General features: G+C 35.0%; 1 pseudogene; it reads right to left on the bottom strand.

Moving 5' to 3' along the window:
• Positions 1-2,914: 2,914 nt before the first annotated feature.
• On the bottom strand, positions 2,915-12,752 carry LOC114085222 (eukaryotic translation initiation factor 1 pseudogene; annotated as a pseudogene).
• Positions 12,753-27,297: the final 14,545 nt, after the last annotated feature.

Raw genomic sequence — 27,297 nt, 5'->3', positions numbered from 1 at the left:
CTCTCTGTTTTTATTATATGCAGCCTTGTGGGTAATAAGTGGTATCTCATTGTGGTTTCGATTTATATTTGATTATGTCCTTATTGATAATTTATATATCTTGTCTGAAAAAAAATACAGGTAGATATATAGTAGATACACAGATATATGAAGATACTTAGCCCATTTTAAAATGGAATTCTTTCATTTTGACATAAATTATCTTGTATACCTTGGACATAAGACCATTGTCAAATATGATTTCATTACATGTTATTTCATTCTATGCAATGTTTTTAAGATCTATCCATGCAGACACGTGTACACATTTATTTGCTTGTAATTCTTCCATGATACTCCATGATGGCCTTCTACTACATATTTTGTGGTAGACCTTAGTTGTCTGTCAAATTTAGTTCTCTTTGGATGGACACTTTCAACTTCCCATTATCACAAATAATTTTATAATTAATATCATTGAGAAATATTTTGCTATTATTTTGAAGATGTATGTGTAAATATATATATATATATATATATATATATATATATATATATATATATAAAGAATTTCTTAGTCATGAATAATTTACTTCCATGTGTAATTTCTAGATTTGATGATTAAGTCAATACTCTTACTTGTACTATATGAATGGACCTATATTACAGTTTTCACATCCATACCAATAACTGTAATTTTATATCTTTCTAATTTTACTAGTGTGATAATCACAAAATAATAATTTATTTTTGAGATTTGTATTTTTCTGATTTCTTTCATTAATGCACACAATACCCTTCTTGTACCTGGTACATATATTCAAAAAATTTAAGCTCTTGTTATTTGCAGTATTAGCATATTGTTGAAAACTATAAGGACCTAAGAAATGGTGCTACATGTACCTGATGGAAGAAGAATAAAACTAAAATGTTAATATCTTACAAAATGGCAGGTGTTCTGGTAAAGACAACTGAGTTCCTACCATCAAGTGTGTCCTCTGTGATCACCTTATTTTTTTACCCAGTGTTTCCAGACTTTATCCTGACAAATAAGTATTTACTGATTTTTGCTACAAAACTAGTTTGATTACCTGCCCTTGAGGTCTGCCTAAAGCATTGTTGACAGCCTCTCCACCAAGTCTGCAGTCCTATATCCTCAGTGCCTTAGAATTCAGTACCTTGAGCAAAATGGAACATTGTCTTAGACAGAACAGGGTCTCGGCAGCCTGTTTCCTGGGTTCAAATATCAACTCTCTCATTTAGTATCTGTTTGAAACTTGGTGATTACCTCCCTCTCTGACTTTAAGATTGCTCTTTTTAAGATAAGATTCATAATAGTCCCGACCTCAAACAATGGTTACAAGGATGAAATGTAAAGCACTTAGTACAGAACCTACCACTTATGCTAGTTGTTGTTTTTGATGTTAAACCAGGGACACTTTACGTAACCAATAATTGATTGAAGGTATCTTGCATTTACAGTATACTTCAGATTTCTTTTGATGGTGGCCTATAATCTTACTCTGGATCATGGAAGTTAGTACTAAAATCTGGATTATTCTTACTTGTTCTGTTTAGTACAATTATACTTTGTTTTACCTTCCAGAAAGCAAGTGGGAACTTCCCTTCTTTTTTTGCTTTGTTCATGAACATTTTGAATCTTAGCAGATTTATCACCTTTTTATATTGACCAAACTCAATAATTTACAGTTAGGCAAGGTTATGTGAAAAAAAATATGTGAAGCTATTTTAAAAAGTTCCTTTAGAGAGCAAGAGACGATTAGGAGTATGATCTGCAAGAGAATATTCAGTTTAAATAAAAGGAGAAAGCAAGAAAGTGAAGGAGGAATTGTAGCTTGCCCAATTGCATATAGATTCAGTAAATGTGAAAAGCTAGTTTAAACACTTAATAATATTGATCTTCCCCAAGGGTTTCTTTGTAGCTGACTTAATTAGTGTTTATTAACCATTCTCCACCAAATACTTGCCTAATACCTTAAAAGTCTACTTCAGCAGCTATAATCTCTGGCAGTGCTGGAGAATGCCTCTGTATCATGCCTGCTACAGTGGAATAGCTTAATTTACATCTACTTACCTAATGTTCAAACAGTGAGATAAAAGTGAAAGACACATCAATCAATTGGTTGTTTTGTTTTTAGAAAATTAAACAAATTAGCTAATGCTATTTTTTTTATTCAGTTGAATACAAAAGTAGCATGCTTGTAAGATTCAGCCTTTAGTACGTTTTTGAGGAGAGAACACAAAGCGTTTTTATCAGTTTGTGAGGGATTTTAAACACTTTAGTATGAACTGGAAAAAAAAATGAGTCTGGAAGATCACTCATGATAGAAGATGACTGATTGCCTTCAGATAAAATGATGGCAGACATTCACTGGTAACATTTTCATAAAGAGGTAACTTTAATTTTAAAATGCATTTGTATTTCTTAGATTTGCACATATTCATAGAGGACAAAAGGAGGCAAGGGAAGAAGGAAGAAAGGGAATAAAGATGACAGGTATGAGAGAGAAAGAAGCAAAGAAAGAAGGAATTTCCCAGTAATCCGTATGACGTTCACTTACAGTATTCCAGCTTCTGTTGCATAATTGGAGTTTAAGATAGGGATGGTGGCATCTGGACTGTTCACCAAATAGATGCCAACATTCAAAGGTTTTGCAAAGCAGGACAAAAATACGTGAGAATTGTTAGTAAAGGAAAAAGTGAGCAAACTACTCTTTACTAGTGGCAAGAAGAGGAACAAACTACTATTTATTAATTTTTTGGCTCTTTTTGGTTTATTGCCTAAGGAATTACACTAGTTCAAGTTAAAAGCAGACCTCAAATGGTTATATTATACAAGCTGTGAGGTTTTTGAAACTGTGACAAGGAACAAAAGGGCAATTCTATTCATTGCAAGGAAATCCTCACTTAAGCTTCAGTGAGACAGAAGCACTTGAAACCCATGAACCATCAGCTTGTGGTGCTTAGCCAGTCCAGTATCTACCAGTAACTGGCATATGTTCTTACACTGGTCACCCTATAGCTGAATTACTTCTCCATATTTTGAATGCCCATTTGCAGTACTATTGCAGGCAAATTTCTTCTTAAATACCTTTACTAGTTTCTTTTTACTGTAACCATAAGCTATCCCCTGGACAGTAGTCAGGGTCTTCCTGCCGTTTCTCTGTAGAATTCTCATGTAGGTATGATCCCAGTGCCATCAGGAAGCAGACTGTCACCAGTACTTGCATCAGCAAAGGAGTCGAAAGAGTACAGGTTCTGGATAGGGACATGGGACCATTCCTTTTCCTAGGTGGAAACATCCTGCAGAAGGCTCTGTGGGAAAAGGGTGCGGAGCAGATGGGGAGCTGGATAGACGTCCTAGGGAAGTTAGAGGATTCCAGGGGAAGCTGCTGAGTCCTTGACAGGATGGCAGCTCAATGACTGGGGCCTGTTTATTAATTTCTGTAGGTCAAGCATGGAAATGGCCATTTTTCACACATTATTTCATCCATCTTAGTACATTCCTCTATCCTGATGCATAAGATAGATACTAAAATCCTTTTAAAAGTAAAAATAAACACTGGGCTAAGTAAGCTATCAAGTTCTTACATTTAAATGGTAAAAATATCAAGGTCATACATTTAAAGGGTAAAAAAACTGAAGGTAGATCCATCTCACTTCAAAACCTGTATTCCTCATACTATGTCCTACCTCTAAAAAAAGGGAATTCTTGCTCCAACTTTCTAAAGATTTTTTTTATTGGTCTTATTAATCTGTACCTTATCCAGTAGGAATATCGGTTTTCAAGAGGCAACTTCACCTTCCCCTGCCTATTTTGATCCCAGAGCAGGAGCTAGAATGTGTAGTGACCAAATCAGTGATTAGGCTGATTGGATCTTCAAAATAATTGAAACAATTGCTTTGTGTATAAGGGCAATAATAGAAGCTAATTGAATTGATGACTTAATTACTTTCTTAGGAGTTTTCTTTTTAGGCTGCTGTGTATATATTTTTAGAGTTCTGCTAACTCAGATGGCAATGTACTAAGTCACCTAAGTTCACTTCACTATGTCTTCATTTGTTTATTCCCCTTTTACTTCATTCTGCAACCTGCATTGCAGGCCTCTGGTAATCAATGTTAGCTAAACCAGATGCAGTCTTTTGGTGGAAGCATGTTACAGCTACTAAAAGACACAATCACATCTGTGATCTTAACCATACCTCAGTAAGTACCAGTAGAATAATGCAAAAAATAACTTGAAGACTTTTACAACTTAAGGAAGTGTCAGATAATAGTCCATGAGATGTAACCCTTGGTTTTGGTCCTAAAGAACGATTTAAATAGAAGAATTTAGAGAGGATGGTAGCTGTTTCAGGAAAAACAGCATATTCCAAGGCAGCCAGGAGAAAAATTGTATACTTTATTTGGTGCTCACAGTTTCAGAGGTCTCAGCCACCTCCACTGCTCTGGGCCAAAAATGAGGCAAAACATCATGGTGGAAGGGGATTGAGGAGGAAAGCAGCTCAGGATATGACCAACAGGAAGCAGAGCTACATAACATCTTTAATGAATGACTAGCACTTTGATAGGTCTGGATGTGGGCTATAGGAAAGGCAAGGTAAAGAATATAGAGAACTAAATGGATAATAAGCATCCCTAAAGAGTTTGTATAATTTATACGAATTAAAATAAAATAAACATTACAGTCATATATAAATAGCTACTTCTCTCTATTAGTTAAAAGGCAATTGTCTTTCTTAAATGAGCTGAAATAAGCCCCATTTTTCAGTTTTAAGCAGTTCTGTGTGACCAAGAATATGATTTGGTGACAATTATTTCTGCTTAGACCATTGAAGTTATATGAAAGCATCCCAGAATGGATCAATAGAGTTTCAAATTGAGAAAGTAACTTGATTCAGCAATATTTAGAAGATTTCTCTCTGGGTTATCATTTTTTAATAAGTGTTCAGGAATCTAGGTCTTTGAGGCTTCAGAAAAAAAAATCTTTTAAAGTGGGTATTAGTCTATTACCAGGAAAATTTAAAACTAAATGTGTTTAATATTGCATGATCAAATATTATTAAATAAAGATGCTTTATCAAAATTTGTTTAAAACTAAGTCAAGCATGAGAAATGCAACTGTTTGAGGAAATTAATATGCAGAGACTTAAAAATTAATGTAGCATATTGCTTGCTTATCTCTTTTCACAAAAACATTCCAATATCTGTGCTTTGCTCTTTATGAATTCCAATTGTGTGTGTGTGTCTGTGTGTGTATGCCAGATTTTTAATGCTTAATTTGCAAGTGCATACACAGATAGTGGATACCAGGAAATTGTGTATTAGATATAAAATGTCCTAAGAGAAACTTGAATACTACTACCCAATTTTGAAAATTCTCAACCTTATAAAACCTGTGACTGGCTAGCTCGGTTGCTTAGTCTATGAAACCTAGATGTCACTTTTATGAGGTTAAATTTTCAGTTACCTAAGCTCTGTTAATGAACTGAAAACAGCATATCAATCTATTTCACTACTTTTAGGGCTGAATTTTCCTGACCGGGTCATTAACCATAGGTTCAACTTTGGACCTTGAAAAATTAAAACTCTCTGAGCCAGATGTTTATCATCCATGGGAGAAAGGGGACTGGATATCAAGAAGGCCATCCATTTTGGCTTTATTAATCAGTTTGCTCTCTCCCTGGTTATTTGATTCTCAAGACTTTAGTGGTTAGAGAGTATCACTCCTTGTATAATAAACTAATAGTTCCCATCTTTCCCCCAAAATATATGTATTTCCCTAAAATGGATGAAAATAGGATTGTCCCTGGGAAAGTAAAAGGAGAAAAGAGCAGAGGAAGAGTCAGATTATGCTTCCTGGCATTCTTCAACACTCATGATTATTTCTTGAGGGAAACATTTTTTGTCTACGACTTTTCTCATGAAAGCTCTTACTAATACTAGCACGAACCAAATTGTGGAGGAATATCAAGAAGAATATGAATATCAGTGCAGGATGTGATACATTCTTTACCAAACAGAGCACTGCTCTTTCGCCCAGTGTATGTGGAAGAATAAAATTATGCAGCAGTAATATTATTTGGGGAAATATTAGTAATTTTTCCTATATTAATTAAGTAGACTTTAGTTTGCTTAAGTTTCTGTAAAACATATTTTTCCAGTGTTTTTTTTTTACAATGATTTAGATTACTTTTCCTAGTGCTTCTCTCTTTTAAATAGGTTTAATTAGATTTAGATTTCTAACTCCAGAGACATATAGTGTGGTCAATTTGACAGTGACCAAACTATGTTCAGTTTTTGTCTGTATCCAAGTGTAGGCGATTTTCAAAAGAATTATGTTTTGAGATCCTCATGGGGGTGTCTAAAACTCTAATAAGATTATAAACTATCCCTTTATTTTATCAAAATTAACTTGAAATTAATCCTAATGCATTGCAATAATATCTGCTCTATGCTCCATGTTTTACTCAATCTATTAATTGTTCTTTCTTAAAATAAAATTTGTCTTTAATAGTTCCTTAGCTCAGAATGCTAAACCAAAATAACATAGACCAATGACTATTAAAGAAAAAAATATTCAATGATGTTCATTAAAGCACAGAAAGACAGACTTTATTCAGGACCATGGCAATGGGTACAGAGACCACTACAGTGAGGATTTGCAGTAGAGGAACAATTAACTCTGAATACGGCTTGGGCAAGTGGGAATTCATAGTAAGGGGCAATGTGGGAGTCAGTAAGCAGAAATTTGCTGAGAGGGAACATCAGGGGAAAAGGGCATTTAGGCTTAGCAGACCGAACAGGATGGTTTTTGAAAAAAGTCTAGGAAGATTCAATTTCACTCTGGGAATAGTGAAGAATGAGGAGCCTGATCAGATATTGAGGATGATCAGATATTGATCATTCTAAACGAACTCAATAGCATTCTTTTGCTAAAGCTGGCTTTTGCAAACAAATAAAAAATTTCAAAAGACTGACTACTTCAGCCAATCAACAAGTATTTATCACTGCTTAAGAAGTTGACATTTGTTTTCCATAGTTCTCAGCTGGGAAGTCTAAGGTAGAGGAACTTGCAGACTTAGTCTTCCTGGTATACCAACAGCCGCCTTCTTGGGTGCTCACGTGGCCCTTGCTTAGTGTGACCCCACTGAGAGAGCACTCCAGTGTCTTTTCCTGTAAACACACTAATGCCATCAAGGGGCTGCACCCTGGTGACCTCATCTAAATCTAATCTACTCCTGAAGACCCTACCTTCAAATACTATCATATTGGGCTGAGGATTCAACATGAATTTGAGGAGTTACACAAACACTCCATAACAGGATAGAATCAACACTGCTAGTATTTTTTAAAAAGAGATTTATACCCAATTGGATAAAGCATGTTATGTTTCTAGATACTCATTTCCTATTAATCCAATAGCCTTTTTTTGTCTCTGTGAAGGAGAGCATTAATTGAATTTATACAGATTATTTGGCCTCTGTTCAAATATTTGTTTAAATTGCTTCTTTAATATTGATTTGAATTTTCTATTTGTGTCAGTTCACTATTAGAATAAGTAGGTAAGGCCAGGCAGAGTCTTTTACAAGTCTAGAACCCACAGATTAATATAACCTATGAGAAAACAAAATTGCTTCACAATTAGAGATAGGTAAGGGGGGGCAGAATATAAAGACTATACAGGTTAGGAGGGACGTGTATTGAGGAGAGATGAGGCTTCCTAGTTAACTCTATGTGTTTCTATTAGACTAGAAACACATTGTATTTGGAACAAGTGCTTTGTGAAATATTTTATTACCTTTTTCACACACACAAAAATAGGTAAGTAAGGTTACATTGGTATTAACTGTATAGAATTTTCATAATTAACGTATGAAAATGTATTTTACACAACTTTAAAATTCTCTATAAATGTGTCAACTGTTTTCCTGAAAAAAGAAAATAGATCATGATTTATAAATGTATTACAGAGTAAAATTCTTGGTTTAGAGTCTTAATTTTTTTTTTTTAAATTAAGTTGGATAGATGTGGATTTGTTTTCTGAAGTAAAGCAGTTTTATCTTGGCAATTAGGAAATATGTAACTTTATCAGTGGAATGCATCAATTAAGAACTCTACATATTTAAAAAATTGCATAAGTCTTATGGAACAGAAAAGAAATATAAATATAATAGATTTTGGTAAAGATTAAACGTGCTATAGTGTTAAATACAACATCTTATTTAGCCTGTGAGAAAAAACAATGTGCACATTCCTATCTCTCTGGAGTCTTACCCTGGAATGAAAGCATAAATGTTATAATTGGACACCGAGCTGATGTTCTTCTCTAATAGATCTGGTCTCCAGAAGGCTCACAATCTCTAACACGCATTCCTTTTTTCATGCCTTGTGATTTTTTGGTTGCTATTTTGGGAGTGGATCTTGTATAATGTTGGGTCACTTTAATGGCTGTTTTTAATATGGTAAGATAGAGTGGAACACTGAATTCTGCCCATTGAGCTTATTTTATTATCACAAAAGGGAACAGATTTTGTTTGTCTCCCCCAAAACCCTTTAGTAAATTATTTTTGTAGTTTGACTTTTTGTTTTAATAATACAAAACACTAGTCTGAGTAGGTTTGGGTTGCTCTAAAATATTACTGTAGACTGGGTAGCTTATAGATAGTAGAAATTTATTTCCTACAGTTTTGGGGCCTAGAAGTCTGTGATCAAGAGGCCAGAGTGATCACATCCTTATAAGGTATCTCCTGGTTCAGAGACTAGTCTTCTTGCTATGCCCTCACACGCAGGAGTGAAGGGTCTTTCCTGACACTCTTTTATAAAGCACCTATTCTGTTCATGAAGACTCTGCACTCATGACCTATCATTTTCCAAACACCACATCTCTCAACTCCATCATTCTGTGTGGGGATCAGGATTTCAACTCAAAAACTCTGGAGGACACAAAATTGAGAACTTGGCAGCACTTTCAACCATTTCTGGATTTATATGCTTTATGGTCTAGATACCTTCTCATTCGATGTCTCCTCTCAAAATGTGCCATTGAGAAATAAATTTTGTATTCCAAATAAGATCAGAGCAAAATCTAGAGGCCTACATTTATCTTTAATCAAAGTGTCATTTGGTACACTTACTTAGATCTGTAGCCAACTAAAATTACTACATGTTACATATAAACTAGTGCTAAACTACTTCTAAAAGGAAGGATATTTACAAAACTAGTGTTTTACCTGCACCTGAAATTAACTTTATTTTCATTAAAACTATGTTTCCATATTTTATCCTTCTTTAGATGTTATAGAATGTTAGACTTAATTCATATGCATTAACTATAATCAAAAGTAACTACCACAGTTTCAGCACCATTATGAAAACATAGATAACCAGGGCGGAAGTAGACTTCAAACAGATCAGCAAGCTTCCCCTTATTCTGCAGTGTAGTCAATCAATCAGGCACTGGTAGGGAAGCGGGGAGAGCTCATTTTCTGAGTAGAAACATGTTACAGAGGGGCTCTGAGTTTTGTAGTTTACAAAGAGAGTGAATTAATCATTGGAGACTGAGGCAGAATCTGTAGGTCTGGGCAGTCAGGGAAAAAGTTGCAAAAAGCCTGGAACTCATTGTCATTAGAAAAAGCACAGAACTCGATATTCACTGGTTATCTTCTTCTTCTAGGACCCATTGTTACCCAGAGCTTCACTATTTGTTTCTCTCCTTCCAGGACTTACTGGCAATAGGAATGGGTAAAAGTCCAGGGGCCAATATTTCAGTATTTGCCTCCTCCCTTCAGGAAATGTTGTGGTTGGTTAGGGATGGATTTTGGTCGTGATACTGGGGATGAACCCAGGAAGGGATGAAAAGTTTCCTCCTTTTCCTTCAAGGCCCAATGTTACTGGGAAAGGATTTACTGGAAGAGAATTAATGATTGCCTTCTTCCTCCATCTTCCTCTGGGTCAGACAGTTTTGGTGGGAGGTTGTCATTTCACTGTCCTGGGACTTGTCATTTTCCATATATTAAATTAACTATTCCTCCCAATATTATCTCTTAAAACAGTTTGTGTGTGTGTGTATGTGTGTAAGTGAGTGTGTTTGTGTGTGTGTATGTGTGTGAGTGTGTTTGTGTGTGTGTGTGTGTATGTGTGTATCATCCCATAGCATTTTTCCTGTCTTTGATCAGTGTCTCTAGAAACATGTCTTCACATGGAGATCAACCTATTAATTGTCACTTTGGGGATTTAGGTATTAAATCAGCTAGCTCTTTTATCTTGTCCTAATAGATATGCCTTAAAACTGACAAATGTTTTATTAAACTCAAGATGATGTGGTTTTCTAATATAATAGATCATAATAGAAAAAAATGAAGATTTTTAGATGACCTTCTTAAGAAGTTCATACTAGCACTAAATAGACACTCTCTTTTTTTAAAAAATAAAATTTCTCTAAAAACTATCATCTGTATCACTCATAACACTGTCTTAAGAATCTGATCCAAACATACAACTAGAATGTCTATACCCAAGAGCAAGTTGAGTAAAACCCAGAGGGGCAATTTAGAAATCATATAATTGGGCTATTTCCTACTTTGCAGGAGGTTTTGGTGAAACTGCCATCAGGTACTGTATAAGTCAGCATTCCAGCCAGAAATGATGGATTCAGATCTTCCCCATTGGAATTGTTTCCTTAGTTTATTCAACTAATTATTTATGTTGCTTTATTGAATCTGTTAAAATAACAGATGAAAAAAAAAAAACCTTATACTTATAGACCATTCCACAACTTAAGTGACAAAGTCAGGGATCAATTAAAGGTGAATCTGAATCCAAAATCATACTGTTTTACTTATAAGCTGTCTGAATTTCTGCCTTTTCATTTATGAAACAAGGACGATGCAGTAAATGCTATCTAAAATTCCTTCAATCTCTAACATTCAATTCAATTTCATTCTAAATATTAATGGTGATATGAACCTTATGTATTGTAGAGAGAACTACTTGTAAATTTGCCCTATTTTGAAGCAATTCTGTTCTTCCTTTGTACATGACCAAATGTCAAGAATAAGTAGTTCTATCTCTGTCTTTTTCTTTCTTTATTTATTTTATGTATATATCAGACATTCTAAACACAAAGTGGAGACTGCAAAAAAACTCCACTCTGGGATACACTTTCAAAACAATTTAGCCACTTTGAAATGTAAATTTGATAAGCAAAAGCACGACTGAAACAGCTACTGTACTTCTTGCAGAGCCTTAAGCAGGTGCAAATGAGTTCACTTTGTGATAAGAACCTGCATCTGTTGGAGAGCAGCATTTGGAAGTAGCCTGTTAGCGAATTCTAAGATATCTAAAATGAGAAGAACATATTAAATTGCAAAGAGAGATTTGAAGTGATATCTATGTATTGATGCACATCTGTAATCACGGGTTAAAGTTTGTATAGCCTAAGGCATCCCTGCTATTTTCGCTTACTGATATCACCTCTTCAGTTTTACCATGCCAATCAACACCTGCACTGTCAGAATTCTCTTGTATGGAGATCTTATATATCTGTCTGGTCACATCCTTCTCTTGTACAGGAAAACTCCCTATATGATCTAATACTAGATTCTAGGAATTTCTATAGATAAATAATCATTGACTGATTATATATTGATCTTTTTCTTGATAGTAGGTTTTGAATTGTTTAAAATTTAGTAAATTTTAAACCATTGGTTTTAAACAATATATTACAATTTAATTTAATTTATTCTCTATAATGAAAAAGCCTTCAATTATATGATAATCATTTAACATCATTCTTTGATGACTTTTATTTAATTTTCCTTTAGAGAGGGAAGTTTCATTTATAATTCTGCAGATTTTATTAGAGTAAGAATCAATATGTAATATTTTAAGCCAAGGTCTGAGTTAGAATTCCTACAAAGAACATTGCTTTTTTTATAGTGATCCAGCAATAAAACAAAACAAAATAAACAAAAATAGAAATAAACCCTTCAGTTTCCTTAACGGAACATATTAAGTGAGTAAAAAATTCTCATATGCTGTATTTTATTAATTTTCCAATATAAAGGACACTAGGAATATTCAGAGATGAAAGGTTTAAAGAAAGTACAGAAATAATTTTTACTGATTGTTTCTTAAATAAAATAGTAAGAAAATTGCTATGTTCATACTACTGCAGAAATTATAGCTGTTGGCCATAAATATTTATCAAGACTATCAAGATTAGTTTAATATTAAAAAATACTTGGCAATAGGCACAGAAGAAGTACTAATTATCCACAAAAAATATTGACCTTAACAATTTACAGTGCTGAAAATGTAGAAACCACCTGAATACTGGCCTAGTGTAGGTACTATTATTTCCCCATTTTCATAGAAAAGAAACTGAGATTTATTTGAATAATTTTGGCAAAGTCCATAAAAAATATAAATTGTCACGTTGTCTATTGAAGATAAGCTGAATTGACTCAAATCCTTGCTCTAACTGCTACAAGTATATTGATGGTCTGTGTAGATGCCGCAGTCCGGCTGCAGCAAAATTATCGGGGGTGACGAGGAACTTGTATAGATTGATACAGCAGGAGTGGGAGCCGTTTATTGTAGGACAGGAGGGGTATATATACATTCCACACAGCTTATCTTAATTAACATAAACTAGATACAGCAGTCAACCAATAAGGAATCTCCACACTTAATGGCTCGCTGGGGTTACTTCACAAACCACTCCCTCTGGCAAAATGCCAGGCGCCATCTTGACTTGTTTACAGACATTAACATGTAGGTTTTGGCAGATGGTAAACAATATGTATTGCAAGAGAATATTAATATACCTTGGTGAATCTAGGAATGACTTTGAGGTTTACAATACAATACTATAACTTTATCAGGAAACATAAGTATAAAGTCATAAATGATGCTCTTTTTTCCAGTCTGCAATCTAATTTTCATATGTTATATATTAGAAATACTTTCATTTATGTCTTGAACTTATTAACAGAAACACCAGTTGATGAACTATGAATTTCTAGGTGCCTGATTATGTGCAAATATTTACCTATTTGAACATAATCTAAAGGTATAACAAGTTATACACATATTGAAATGACTTGTACTTCGGTAGACTTATCCCCACAAGAAAACATGGAGCGTATGAGAACTATGTTCTGATTAAACTTAACACTTTTTCACACTTTTTAAACAAAAATGGAAGAATTACCAATACAGAGAGGGTGAATTTGTTAAAAAATATATTAAACCAGCATAATTATTAAAAAAAATTAAAATAACTTCTTCTATACCTTTCTCTACCCTCTACTCACCAATTTTTTCAAAAAGTAAACGCAAAAAGATTAGGAAATGTTGCATACATAGTTTATATTTTGGTGATTAAATATTTTGGCTTTTTAAATTTCAAGGTTTATATCTATCTTATAGCACAGCCTTAGCTTATTCCTTTCTTATCTTACCCTTGCTTACCATTTACATTTAGATAATAGCTTACATATTTGAGAATTAAAATTCAGCCTTTCCTTTTATAAGTCTTATACTACTTCATTTCTTGATGAATTTTTACTGGTTATTTTTGTTTTGCATTTCCCAAGTCTAAGTCAAAATAATATGAAGGTTTTTAAATAATATGACAATTCTAGGAAATAGCTACTTGTATTCTTTTATGATTCTATTGAGAAAAAAAAGCAAACCTATGAATAGGGTAAGAACATCTGTTCTAGGAACCAGCTTGCCTGATTTTGGAAGTTAATACTCATGCTTTGAGATGAATTTCATTTCTGGTACTGATTTTTTCAATCACAGTGAAAGGACTCAAGCTTATATCATCTATTTAGACATTGGAGCAGATGCTGATGTTTCATGGGAAGATGCAGGAACTGAAGTCACAGCTCTACCTCTATGGCACTTACCTCCAGCCTTGTCATCAATGTGTGATCTTATAGAGTTTGGAAGCAACGAATGCTGAAGACCTTTATAGACTCAGTATCCACACTAGTTGTGTAATTTCTCTCTGTGTTTTGCAGGGATGATGCCCGGGAGAAGACTGTCAGATCACCCTTAGCCACACTGACTTGGGTATGGCAAGATAGTCTGGGTGTTACTCACCCCCTAAATCATTGGCTGGGGGATTTTCACCCCTTTTCTTTGTTGTGAAACATCCACCAAGGTTATCTCAGGATTAATTCATGGCTAAATGTAGGTGCAATTCTTCTTAACTGAGCTGTGGTTGTAGTTCAGGGCAGAACACCCACCCCATATGTGTAAATTCCCAGATTTAACCCCCAGGACCATGAGGAAAAACATACAGAAATATAATAAAAACATTAGCAGCAACTAGCACTACTGCAAAGAAGATGGGCAAAAGCAATATAGAACAAAATAAAAAGCTCAAAACCATAATGAAAATAAAATTTAGAAACAAGGGAAAAGATAAGAAATAATCAAAATTGAAAAGAGGAGGAAAGAGGAATAAAACATGAAAGTAGGTGCAAAGTTAAGCAAAGGAAAAAAGGAGAGAGAATAAAGAGAAAAGAGGAGTGTAATAAATAAAAATCAGCAACAACAAACTACTAATAGAAAACAAACTTTCCTCCCTGCAGAGGTACTTGTATGAAGGGGTGAGAGTGAAGCATACAACCTACGTTGATCAAAGATTTTCTCCAAATCTTGGTCTGCACCCCATGGACAGAGCCATGTCTAGATGTTACTCAACCACTATTCTTTACCTATTCTTTCCTTGGTGGTGGTGCTCACCTGATAATTAAGGAGAGAGTGATTTGTAGCTGAAGCTAGTTGGAACCTTACAGTTGCTTTGCTTGATGGATCAATTGGGGTTCCTCAAGTAAATATTTCCTCCAGAACTTTCTAGGATGAACACTAAGGGCAGAGCTAACACAGGCTCTGCAGCTTGTCAGCCAGCTAGCAAGTAATGCAGAACTCCCCAAGGATTCTCTCTGGAGCTTTTGGGGCTATGTACTCTGAGGACAGGGAAAATGCCAGCCCTGTAGCATATAACAGAGCTAGCACGCTAGCTTTGCCTTGAAAACTTTCTCTCCTGAGCCTTTTTCTGTGCACTTCAAAGGTGGAACTAAGGAGGCTTGCAGATTGTCAGAGAGCAGAATACAGAACTCTCTAAAGATCCCCCTGGAGCATTTTAGACCGTGCACTCAGAACACTGGGGCTCTTGCCATCATTGTGGCTTATTCCCAGATGCCCCCAGGTGTGGAAAGAGGCTATGGAATGACAAATGAACACTTGGGGAGGAAGGAAGAAATTACACATGACTTTTCACTCCTCTGGGCTGGATTCCTGAAGCCACTTCCACTCCCTGCTATATTGCAGTCTGGATTTCCAACACAGAATTCTCCCAGAGTCTATATCAGAGTCTCTCCCCAAGGCAGACCAACATTCAAGGGGGTTACCCACTGAGCCAATTCAGTGGTTCCAGAGACAGGAAAAAGTAAGGGCCTTTGACTCCCCAAATTATAAGCTCTGACAACAGTGTAAGGTCAGGCAGTGATAACCAAAAGGAGGCAGATCAAAAAGGCTGCTGAAGGAGGATTTATTGAGATTTCGCTCTGGGCCAGACCCTCCAGACTATCAGGGCTGTTCAGGAAGAAGCGCATGGGGCTCAGCCAGACTAGAACTTTTATTGGGCTTAGGGCAGGAAGGGAGGGCTTGAGACAGGAAAAGAGAGGTTTTTAGAATCCCTTGCCCTACTGGGGTTGGTCAGGGGAGCTTGCTGAGATTTAGGATTGGTTAGGAGACCCCATTGATTGACAGGTGGTTCTGTCCAGGCCTGATTGGTAGTTCTTTTGTGCACATGGGTTGCTTGGTGCTTTGTTCCTCAGCCCACCTCAAAGTGACCTAACAAACAGGACCCTTCTCATAAGGTCTCCTGGTTATAGCACCAGCAGAATACACTGGAAAGTGCAGAGAACTTCCCCAGAGTCAGCTCCCTAAGGTCTCTTATCTGTTCACACTTTGTCTGCAGGGTGTCAAATCCTGTAAAGGTGGAGCTCACTGGGATGGGGCTTTCCCTTGTACTGACACAGCCCCCCACTCTGGCCCCAGGGTATCCTGTTTCCTCATGCTATGCTGCTGTGCAATCCCAGCTGGGGTATTCTTCTTTTGTCTTCTGTCCTGTTTTGCCACTATCCCAGATATTTGGGTTTAGGTTCTTCTGTCTCTGCACTATTGGATCCCAGCAGTCTCCCATGGTCCCTTACTCAACAAGCAGCTACATTCCTTATGTTTTTGATTCTATCTCATGGAGAAGCTGAGTGCTTCTAATCTACTACCTTGGATCTCCCAAGAGTTTTTAAATGAAAAGCAACTTCAACAATAAAACTCTAACGTCATAGAACCATGCATTTCCTTATAGCCTTTCTACTCCTTTGTGATTTCTTTTTTCCTACCTATTCTCACCTTTTCCCATAAATAGAGGATTCCCCTAGTTATTTACCTCTTTTTCATTTAAATACATCCACAGACTAACATTCTATCTAACAGGAGCAAAAAAAAAAAAGTTTTTTCTCCATGAATATACATTAAAGTGGAGTGAAGGACTCCCTCCCACCAATTCGACTGCCAGTGTTCATTGTCTAATAGAATATTGAATTACTCTCTTCAAGGCTCCCTGTTTAAAAATCAATGTTCTGCTAGACCGAGTGGACTGACAGTAGTGTAATGCTTGCTGGACCAACAACCAGATGCCCCTGTTATTGGAATCCAAGGCCGATGATGAGAGGGAAATAAAGAAGAAAAAAAAATTAAAAATATATGTTTCATTTAGAGTCATGAGGACTTTTTATATTTTTCTGGGAAAGGAAAACTATAGCGCACGCTCAAGAGGATATTAATTCAAATAAAAAGGATTAAAACTATCTCTTAATTACTTTTAAGGATGGATGAACTTGGCCATATTTGGAGTTTATTGAGTATCTCAAATGTTTTCTCAAATGTCTAAAGCTTTTTTAAAATTTTTTATTTTTAAAGCTCTCTCAGCTTCCTTTGTTCTACTGATATTGCATAATTCATGATAAATCCAAGGGAAAATATTTTAATTTGATTTGCAACTAAGAAAACATTTGGCTTTATGATTTTTTCTACTAATGTTTGAGGTTTCATTTGAAACCAAGGTTTAAGTCTTCTAGAAGTGTTATGTGTAATAAAATGTAATTTATTTTCAGGAAATAAATATATATTTTGCTATGTGAATGTTATATTTATTTTCAACAATGGGAAAAAAAAGATTCTTAAAGAGTATACATTATGCATGCCTCACTTGTACTATTTGAGACATAATTTATTGATATGAATGAGTGCAAGGCTGCCTTTCCAAATATTTCCAATTGTTTAAACATTCATGCAATGTTTTAAATAAAAGTTTATTTAAATTAATTTCTCTTTCATACCAGTATTTTGGAATACATTGTTTTTTAAATATTTTCTTAGTTTTTAAAGTATAAACACAAATAATATTTTTAAAAGTATGTACATGTTGGACCTAAATTTTATGTGTGTTGAATTTAACAGCAAGTTCAAGTAAAATTATAACCATAAATAAATTAATTTCTATCTTTTAATTTATATATACTCACATACATAATTTTCCAAACACCATAAAGAAGAGTGGCTTTCAGTATGGCTGAAAAGACAGCTTATTATCCTATACTCAGGCCTCTTGCAAAAACTATTTATCTACAATCAACCCATTTTAATCATTTTTTCTTCTTTTTCTTTTGGGTCTTATTTGTAAAATATATTCAATGATCAAAATAGTCTCATTGTGTTGAAAACACTTTTGTTTAAACAGAGTCATCCCACCCATGAATATAGCAATCCACAGCGTCTTCCTGTTGCTGGGGCTTTCCAACTCCAGGCATTATTTTGCAAATTTCAACAGAAGATATTTGTCACAGGCCATCAAAACAGCATTAAGTACTCATTTTCAGTTGTATAACGAAATATCATTTTTACTAATTTTCCCACTAATGTACCCTGAAGTATTTTATCTAGTCCAATATTTTTTTCAGAAGAGAGATATTATATTTCATCTAAAAATACAGTCTCATCCTTGGGGACATCAAAAGTTTAAAATCAATTTAACTGTGGTTGGTGAATATATTTCTGAGAGAATTTTTTTTTTTTCATTTGTGATCATTATATATTCATCCCCACCAGGAGGCATCCCTGGCCTTGAAGTTAGGATAGTTTCATCTGAGCACTAAACCAAATTTTCTTAGATTTGTTCTGCCACTTGAACATAGAAACCTTTGGATCTGCTATGAATGGTATATGGCATAAGATTCCAAAATCCATTTTTAAACTCTTACAATCTCACTAGAGAGAATATGTATTTAAGTACCACTGAGTTTCTTTAACACATTTGAAGCCAAGATGTGTTAAGGTTTGAGGAAGTTAAAGGAAGTTGACAGAGTGCTTTTGACTTCTTTTTTTTTTTAAAGTATGTTTCATTAGATTCAGGGAACATAACCTTATTATTTTATTCAAGCAGGATCTTTTCACCTTATTCCATATAATTTCTACATTTGCTTTTCAAGAAATTCCATTTTTAAGACTCTAGTGCTTTGATGATGTCATTGTTTTGCTTTCTTGTTTTTAATTGCAGTATAGGATGACATCAAAAGCAAACACAGAAGCTTTGAAATGATTAATGATATGTTCATAACTGCCAAAGATATAGGAGTCCAGGAGAAATAGTTGCAATGTCTCTGTTAATGTGTGCCATTACAAAGATAGCCATTAAAATGCTGATATCTGACCTATATTGTTCTACTTTCTTCTTTTTTTAAAAGTGGCTCTTTCCTCACATCTTTGTGCTCTTTCTTCACATCTTTGAGTCTTAGATTCTTCTTATTTATGACAATTTCTTTGTACCTCCTCTATGCTATAATTTTGGGGTCTTTTCTGAGTTAGTTTTCACTTCCTAAATTTAAAACACATCATGATATCTCTTGCTGCTTTTCCAGAAAGGCATATTTTATTTGACCACATACTGTTCCAGACAGATTCAAGGAAACTTGCAACTGCTGAAAACATTTACTACTCTTTGATTGCTATTTGCAGTTGGAGGCAACTGTCTCCTTGCATCCTGTTTCCACACAACTCAGTGAAAATTAAAATTGACAGAAACAATTTCTAAAAAGAAAGTGGAAAAAATGAACAAAGGAGTTGAAAACATATATCCTCTTCTCTTACATTAAGCCTCCTGTACATTTTTGTAAGTTAGTTTCTATTTTAATGATATTTCAAATGTATAAAGTGCACCCATTCAAATTACAAAAAGGAAATCATATAAAATCTTTTATTTTGAATGATAAGACAAAAGGCTCCTTGAGATAGTGTATTGTGTATATGCTCTATGTGAGTCAATTGATTCTCAAAACTATAGTGACAAGTGGTAAAATTAATGGACACAAATTGAATTGAAAAAGAGTTTTAAGATCACAGTGCATTAAAACCTGCAAAATACCTTGTTTGCCATGGTTTTGCCAATGGTATAGGTCAAATAATGTGTAAACCATTATAACTGATAAGACAGCATTAATCTTTTCATACTAATGTAAAATAAATTTTGAGAGGTAAATTTCATGCTTAAGTTTTCATGTCGAGATAATATTTCCTCCATTAAAAACATAGACTGTTGGGGGCCATGAATGAATTATGGGTTTGTTTGAGCCATCTCAAGGCAGGAGTGTTGCTCTTCTGAGAACTCTTCTTAGAACTCTTGGTGAAATCGTGATTGGAGGTCTCCTGCTCTGTGGCTCCTATAGCCCTAGTTCAAACGCAGCAGCTCAGAAGTAGAGGAGGTGGGTGTAACCTGCTAAGCCCCAACCAAATTGTTTTTACCATCTTCTTCCTGTATTCCCCAGGAAGTTCTTCATTTTCTGAATCCCATTGGTGTTCCTATCCATATAAATAAGGAATGTGGGCTCCATTTTGTGGCTAGATCCAGTTCCTACCATAACTGGTCCCCATCAAACCTGCTGTTCAACTGTTTTCATGTCTTTTGTCTTATTTCTTAATATTTATTTTGACTTTTATTTCCTCAGCTTGCTCACAGTCTGTGTACAGAGAACTGTTTAGTGTTGTACAGGTCATAGCAATAGAGGTTGCAAGGTGGCACTCCCATGGGGTAGTCTACAACAAATTTTGCATCAGTTTGTCATGCACAGTATATTAAACTTAAGAAATTTTACCCATTTTTTTTTCTGGATATTCTGTGTTACTTGAGAAATAAATGACAGAATACTGGATTCTCATTCTTCCAAGGCAATGTTGGCTGCAACCAAGTTGTTCTTGCCTTCTTTTCATAGAATGTATGTATTTCATTAAATTTTCCATAACCTTCTCCACTCCTTACTATTTCACAGCTGACTGACTTCACTCATTCATATCAACTGCCTGGCCTTCCAAGCATTTCTTTTGCAATTCCTTGTCTAAAAGATCTGGGTTTATTGAAGTCCTTAATCTTAAAGTGTATTGGGTATGCCAGGCCACCCTTTGGCCTATTTATGGGACTATTACCAGATGGACTCAGGATGGTGTATTGAAGGTAATGATTTTGAACCCTGATTACTCCCAATATTCTATCCAATTATATATGGTTTATAATATTTATTTTGCTAAAGCAAAATGAAATTACAGGATAATATAATCTACTTATGCACATAGTACTGTCCTCAGTACTCTGCAGAGGAATTAAAGGAGTATAGAGTAAGTGCTGGGTCATAATTATGTAAGAAGATCTAATGAAGTGGTTAGTTGTACATCTGTAAAGAGTTGTACTGTGAATGTGTGAGCTATTAATTTAGACTAAGGAAGTTGTGCAGCTTTGATGAACCTAATGGCAAAAAGGCATGTAGTGATGTGATTTTCTGACATGTTTGATATAATAAAGAATCCTTGGCAAAGTTTGAAACAAAACAAAATACAGTTTTTCATTTATATACATAGTAGACAAATTTATATGACTAAATGTAATTAAAGCCACAAAGATACTTGCCGTAGTCTGGCTGGGTTAAATAACCCAGAGGTGACAAGCAACTTGAAGGTTGAAGCAGGAACTACTTTATTGCGAGTGAACTCAGCAGGAACTGAGAACTCAAAGTAGCGGGCACCCAAGGTAGCAGGAGCCGCTTCTCTGCCAGATTGCAGAGGTACTTATACCCAACTAATTACACACAGCTTAACTTAATTGACATCATCTAGACACAGCAGTCAGTCATTAAGGAATCCTCATCATCTTAATGGCTCATTGGTGTTGGCTCAGAAACCACTCCTCCTAGCATACTGCCAGGCGCCATCTTAACTTGGTTGTGGCCCTCATCAGATACTAGTTTGAGTAGATGAGACAAAATATGATTAAGTCCTACTTGGGTTCACTGCAAAATTGCAGACCCTTGCTTATGAATATTTGTTATCTGGGGATGAGTCAGAAAATCAGATGATGTCTGAAAAAATAGTTCTTCTCTGAAATATTTTCCTTCTGTTCAGAGGATACCAAACAACCACAAACATACCAAACTCTGCCCCAACTAAATAAATGACAATAGTGCCATTAGTTGTTGTGCCAATGTAGACAAAATTACATGTCTCCAAAATGAATTCAAGAGGATATTATTGGATGAGGAAAAACCATTGTCTAATATGAGGAATGTTCCAGAATTACTGGGCATAGATGACCTGGAATGTAAATGGTCGATCTTTTAAGTTTGAATTGACAGAGAAAAAGCATATGTAGTTTGCAAAAGTTTGTCAAAGAAGAACATTGATGGATTTGCAGAAACATTCTACTCTTTAACCCAATGATTTATAATATCTGTTCTCGAGTAATTTCTAACAATTTTTGAAGTCCTTTATCGTGACCGAGATAATTCTGTGAAGTCTTCAGAGAAATTTGAAAATAAATCTTACAATTTTTGTATGTGGTATATACTAAAAAGTAAAGAGAAAAAAATATAAGCAAAATGCTTAATATTAGGAAAGACTATTAGTGTATATAAATTTAATTCTATCTTTAGTAATAAACACATACAAAGTAATTTTAACTTTTCACCTATTTAACAACTAATACAAATACTTTATTTGAAATATGATTTATAAATATAAATGTAAAAATTATATAAAAATTTTATCTCAGGTTTAATTTGAGGATTACATGTAGATTGAAATTTAATTGCTTATATCAAAATAAAATATATACTGATTTTCAGATATATTTTATTTTTTTAATATTTTAAAGTTGTTGGTGGACCTTTATTTTATGTATTTGTATGTGGTGCCGAGAATTGAACCCAGTGCCTTATGCATGCCAGGCAAGCGCACTACCCCTGAGCCACAACCCCAGCCCCTTCAGATCTATTTTAGAATTCTAACATTTTGCCCTAAAATAAGATTTATATTTTTGGATTTTGCTGCTTTTTGTTTATAAGTGAGTAACAAGAAATATTTAGAAAATCACCAGCACTTCACAAATACTATATTCTAAATATGGATAGACTTAAGTCATATAAATTAAAAAAAAATAGATATAATACTAACTCCTTTTTTCCTCTGTATTTATGAGGTATAATAGACTTTTTCATGTGCCATTGAATTTTGAGTTTATAAATACCATTTATGACCTAGTTAAGATTATCTTGAGACAAATGTTCAAAATCTTAGCATTTCATGTTTCTCTTTATTTAACTTGTTTTGTAATATCAGTGTTTTTTATGTTATAAGCAATGGTCTTCTTGCAATGTAGAGTAAATAATATATGACCAACAAGAACAAAGCTATCTAACAGAGAAAATACCTCTAACAGATTCATTTGTATAAGGAACTATCTGAATATATTGTGCATATCAATCTGCTCTTCAGAAATCCCAGCTATACCCCCTTAATATACACTCCATGAATTATAAATTTGTCACTGATTCTGTTTCAAGGAAAAATAATCATAATTTGTAATTTAAAATAATAGAAAAACCTTCCTGTTCTTTACTCACTGCCACAACTAACAACTCTAAGAAATTAAAAATCTTTCTCTAAATTTATCTTATAAATCCAGTTTTGGATAATTGTTTGTAATCAAGATCAGAAATACTTTAAATCATCAAAATACAATTTGACATTTGTGTTATGACTTTTATCTCATCCTTTATTGTATTTTTAGGTGCATTGTAACAATCTAAAGCACAGGGACAATGGAGAAATGGTCTTTGACTAGTCTAGAAAGAAAAGAAAAAAGAAAAAAAAAAACCCTCAAGTCTTAGAAAAAAAGCATGGGTTTTTAAATTTCTAGTTTCCGTTTTGCTCTTGTCTTTTGGTTGGTATCAACAGTGCCATCTGAATATATTTATCATCCGAGATCAGTGAGCAACAGTGCATTCATCTTTAAATAACAAAGACCTAATGTATATTTAATGTATTCATTTGGAATTTAGTATCATTCTACCTAAAATACTGTTTTATACTCTTGAATACATTGGCATTTCCTAAAATGTTCACAATAATGTTTTGATGCTCTTCAAGAAATTTTCAACTCCATGGAAAGGCGAATTCTACCTTCCCTTTGAACTTTGGCCTTTGTGACTGCCTTAGCAAATAGGATTTCTGGAAATGATGCTGTGAGAACTCTAGCATGAATTCAGGTGGTGACATGCATTCTACTTGGCTCTCACTCTCTTGGAACACTCATTTTTCCACCCAATCACCACATTATGAGGTAGTCCAGGCTGCTTGGAGTCCTTTGCAGCCAATAGCCTTAACCAACACCTTTGCCATGGATCAACATAACCTGGCTCCAGCCTTCCAGCTGCCTCACTTAACAGTGTGGATCAGAGTTGAGCTATGTCTCTACTAAGCCCACCCAAATTACTGAGGAATAGAGGGGATAAAGTGGAGACCAGGAGAATTGGAAAAAGTGACTCATCTTTTTTTTCTTATTGCCCCTTCTAATATGCAAACTTTCATTAGTTTCAAATGCTATATATTGTGGGGAGTGGGGAGGAAAAAATCAATCTCTATGATATTGTTTGACAGTTTGTGTCCCCTCCAAAATTTATTTTGAAACTTAATCTCCAATGTAGCATTATTAAGAGATGGGGCCTTTTAGGAGGTAATTAGTCTAGGAGGATCTCACCCTCCTGGATTGCTTAGTGTCTTTTGAAATAATTTGAGGTAGGGAATTTGCCATTTCTATCTCTCTGCCAGGTGAAGACGCAGTGTCACCTCCAGGGGAAGCTGTATTAGGTACCTTCTTGGAAAGAGAGATGGGGCCCTCACCAGCACCAAATCCTGTGGGTACCAATACTGGACTTCTCAGTCTCCAGAATTGTAAAAAGTAAATTTCTGTGGTTAATAAATTACCCAATTTAAAGTATTTTGTTTCAACAGCAGTAAAGTACTAGGAAACACTTACTGTATTATTTTAGTTTATTGTTTCTCATTGCCAGGGATTGAACCAAGTCTTCACACATGCTAGGCAATCACTCCACCACTGAGCTCACATCTAGTCCCAGACATCCTATTTTTCATTTCTGTTATAAAATCCCTGCTAAAGTTTTACCTATTTCTGTGAATTATATATTCATGACACAAGACACCCTATATCTGAGATACTACCTAGAAGATGCAATCAACTACTGACTCTTTCTGTCATAAAATTCTTAAACTAATGTGTTTTTACTATAATCAAAATATAGAGGACCTCTGAAAATCTATTTCTAAAAGAATTATGATCAAAATCATTTAATGAATTCCAAACTCAAGATATATATTTCTGACAAACTTTGAATAACAGCAAAATATATAAATTAAATTAAGTAATTTTAATTGGTCTTTCTAATCAATTTTGGATATTTTTATATGCTGTTTTTATTTTGTTTCCTAATCCTGGGAAGTGTCTTTATGTTGAAATGAACATCTTTAAGATTAATAATAATTGATTTTCATTTATCATTTGCTTGGAGTAGAACATTTTCTTCCTGTCATATTTATTAAGAGAATTACAAAATGATGATGCTCTGCAATAATTAATTCATTATTACTTTTTAAATGAAAAATATTTAATATTTCTCTCCTGAGGATATTGTGAAGTCATTTACTTTTCACCATCTTTGAATCCTTCTGTACAAAGGTTTATAAAGTATGCTATACCATTGTGATTCTTTTATCCCTCTCTAAGCTGTCATCTTAGTTGTCAGTTTTCCTCTGGGAAGGTGTTCTAAAGATGTTTTACAGAGCATCATAGTAGGGCTTTAAACCAAGTGTCTAAAACCATTCTCTAGGAACACAGGGTAAATTGGGTTACATTGGAATGACAGTGTATTCATTTGCAAGTCCCCTGACACAGTCATTTCAACAACTTAGCTTTAGCATTTACAGTCAGCTCCCAGCTGCAGAGGGAAATTCAATGGCCTCATTATTGTGTCTGAACTGAGCTGTGTCATGCAGGAGGAAGGGCAAAGACAGAGGCAGATTGGGGCCTTCCAGTTCATCTGCACTTTGAGCTGTTTCAGCAGCATCCTTGGAGTCTGGAGGCAGGAGAGCATCAGTTCTTCCGTGAGGAAGCTCTGGTGCCTCTGTAAATCCTAAGCGAATAGCAATTTGTGCCCTTTGAGGCTCGCAGAATTCTTTTGAGCTCCTGTTGGATTCAGAGATCACAGGGATCAGCTTGATTCCTGGAAGCAGGATGTGTTCATTCAGAGGCAGCAGCTTTGGCAGCCAAAGAGGATTGTCAGAACCTATTTTCCTTTTAGCAGCAGGAGTAAGTACTGTAAAGAAACAGGGCTCAGGGGGAGTGCATGATGCATAAACAGAATGTAATCCACTGAATGTGCTGGGAATTAGAGAATAAGGGAAGGGGAACACATTTCTACTGCTACTACCTTGTGTGGGGAACACCACTGCCCTACATATACGATTGCTTGAAGGGGCTCTTGTGTTTGGGGGCGGGGGGAAGTGAGATATTCATGCAGATTGAGCTGCCCTCACTTTGTTACAAATTTAATCTGCAAGGTTTACCCATCCTCAAAAAAAAAAAAAATTAAAACACTGTCACTAAATTCTAAACCGAATTATGTCTTTCTTTACATAACTAAGTCATGCCACTTACTAAATGCATTAAAATTTTTGGAAATAGGGAGGAGGAAGATTGTGGTTAAATTGCTAAAATCAACAAAATCTCCAAAACAATCAAAGGGCAACACTAGGTGTGGCAAAATGTTAGGGTTTTAGGCACGGGAGAGAAGCAAATATACTTCAGAGAGAACTGTTACATGAAGTATGAAATATTTTCCTGGTGATTTGTATTATAGTCAGGATTTGATTCTTTGAATAGACTTGAAAGCACTCTGGGCAGGAATAAATAAAGAGACTGTCATCAATCATTGGATATTTATGCTAAGAAGGACTGTTTTATTCTTTCTTTGTCATTTGTTTAATGGCCCCCACAGCATGACTCCTGAAGGCTGTGGCTCCAGGCCCTAAAGGCACATGCCCAAAATCCAGCACATGCTCTCCCCATGCTAATTCATCAGCACTATTCAGAGAAGGGGAAAATGAATGTAGGAAACAGCTACAGAAAGAAGAAGGACTTGGCCAAACATCATCCTTGCAGCTGCGTTTCTGCTCCTGGGAGAGCTCTGATTGGCCACCCCTTCCAGCAGCATTTTCAGGAGAGCAAGATTTGGCACAGACTCCCACGTGGCTTTCTTCCTGTGGAGGAAAAGAAATGGCAGGAACCCCATTAGGCAATTTAAAATTGCCTTCTTATTTCCCATTGAAAGGGAAAGATTTTAGGCCATTTCACAGGATAATAAAATAATGAACAGCAATTAGTCAAACCTCCTGAAAAAAAAAAGAATGCTTCCTAGTTGATAATATTTATCAGCACAACTGTGTCATTTATGTAGAAAGGTGCCTTTCACTGATTGCTGTGGGTGTGATTTTCGATTTCCATTTTATATTAAGGCAAACTGTATCCATGTAAACTCTGTGCTGCCACCTTTGTCTTGGAAATAAAAGAAAATGTTTAAGACAAAACCATAATAATTGAGTCCGTCAGTAAATTTTGACACTTGAAACTTTCACACTTTTTTCCCCCCCCTAAAGTTTGTGGAATTGATTTTGATACAATGTCTATTCTATGCATAGTGAATTCAAATTGGGTCTGAGTAGCAAACATTCTGAGTTTTGCTAATTTCTGAGTATTGAAATATATCTACAGATTGCAAAAAAGTGTGAAATATTGGGCAATAAGCATCATGTTTCTG

The sequence above is a fragment of the Marmota flaviventris genome, chromosome 1 (assembly GCF_047511675.1).
Source record: "Marmota flaviventris isolate mMarFla1 chromosome 1, mMarFla1.hap1, whole genome shotgun sequence".
NCBI lineage: Eukaryota > Metazoa > Chordata > Mammalia > Rodentia > Sciuridae > Marmota > Marmota flaviventris.
Note: the sequence above shows the minus strand (reverse complement) of the source record. Positions and strands in the feature narration are given on the sequence as shown.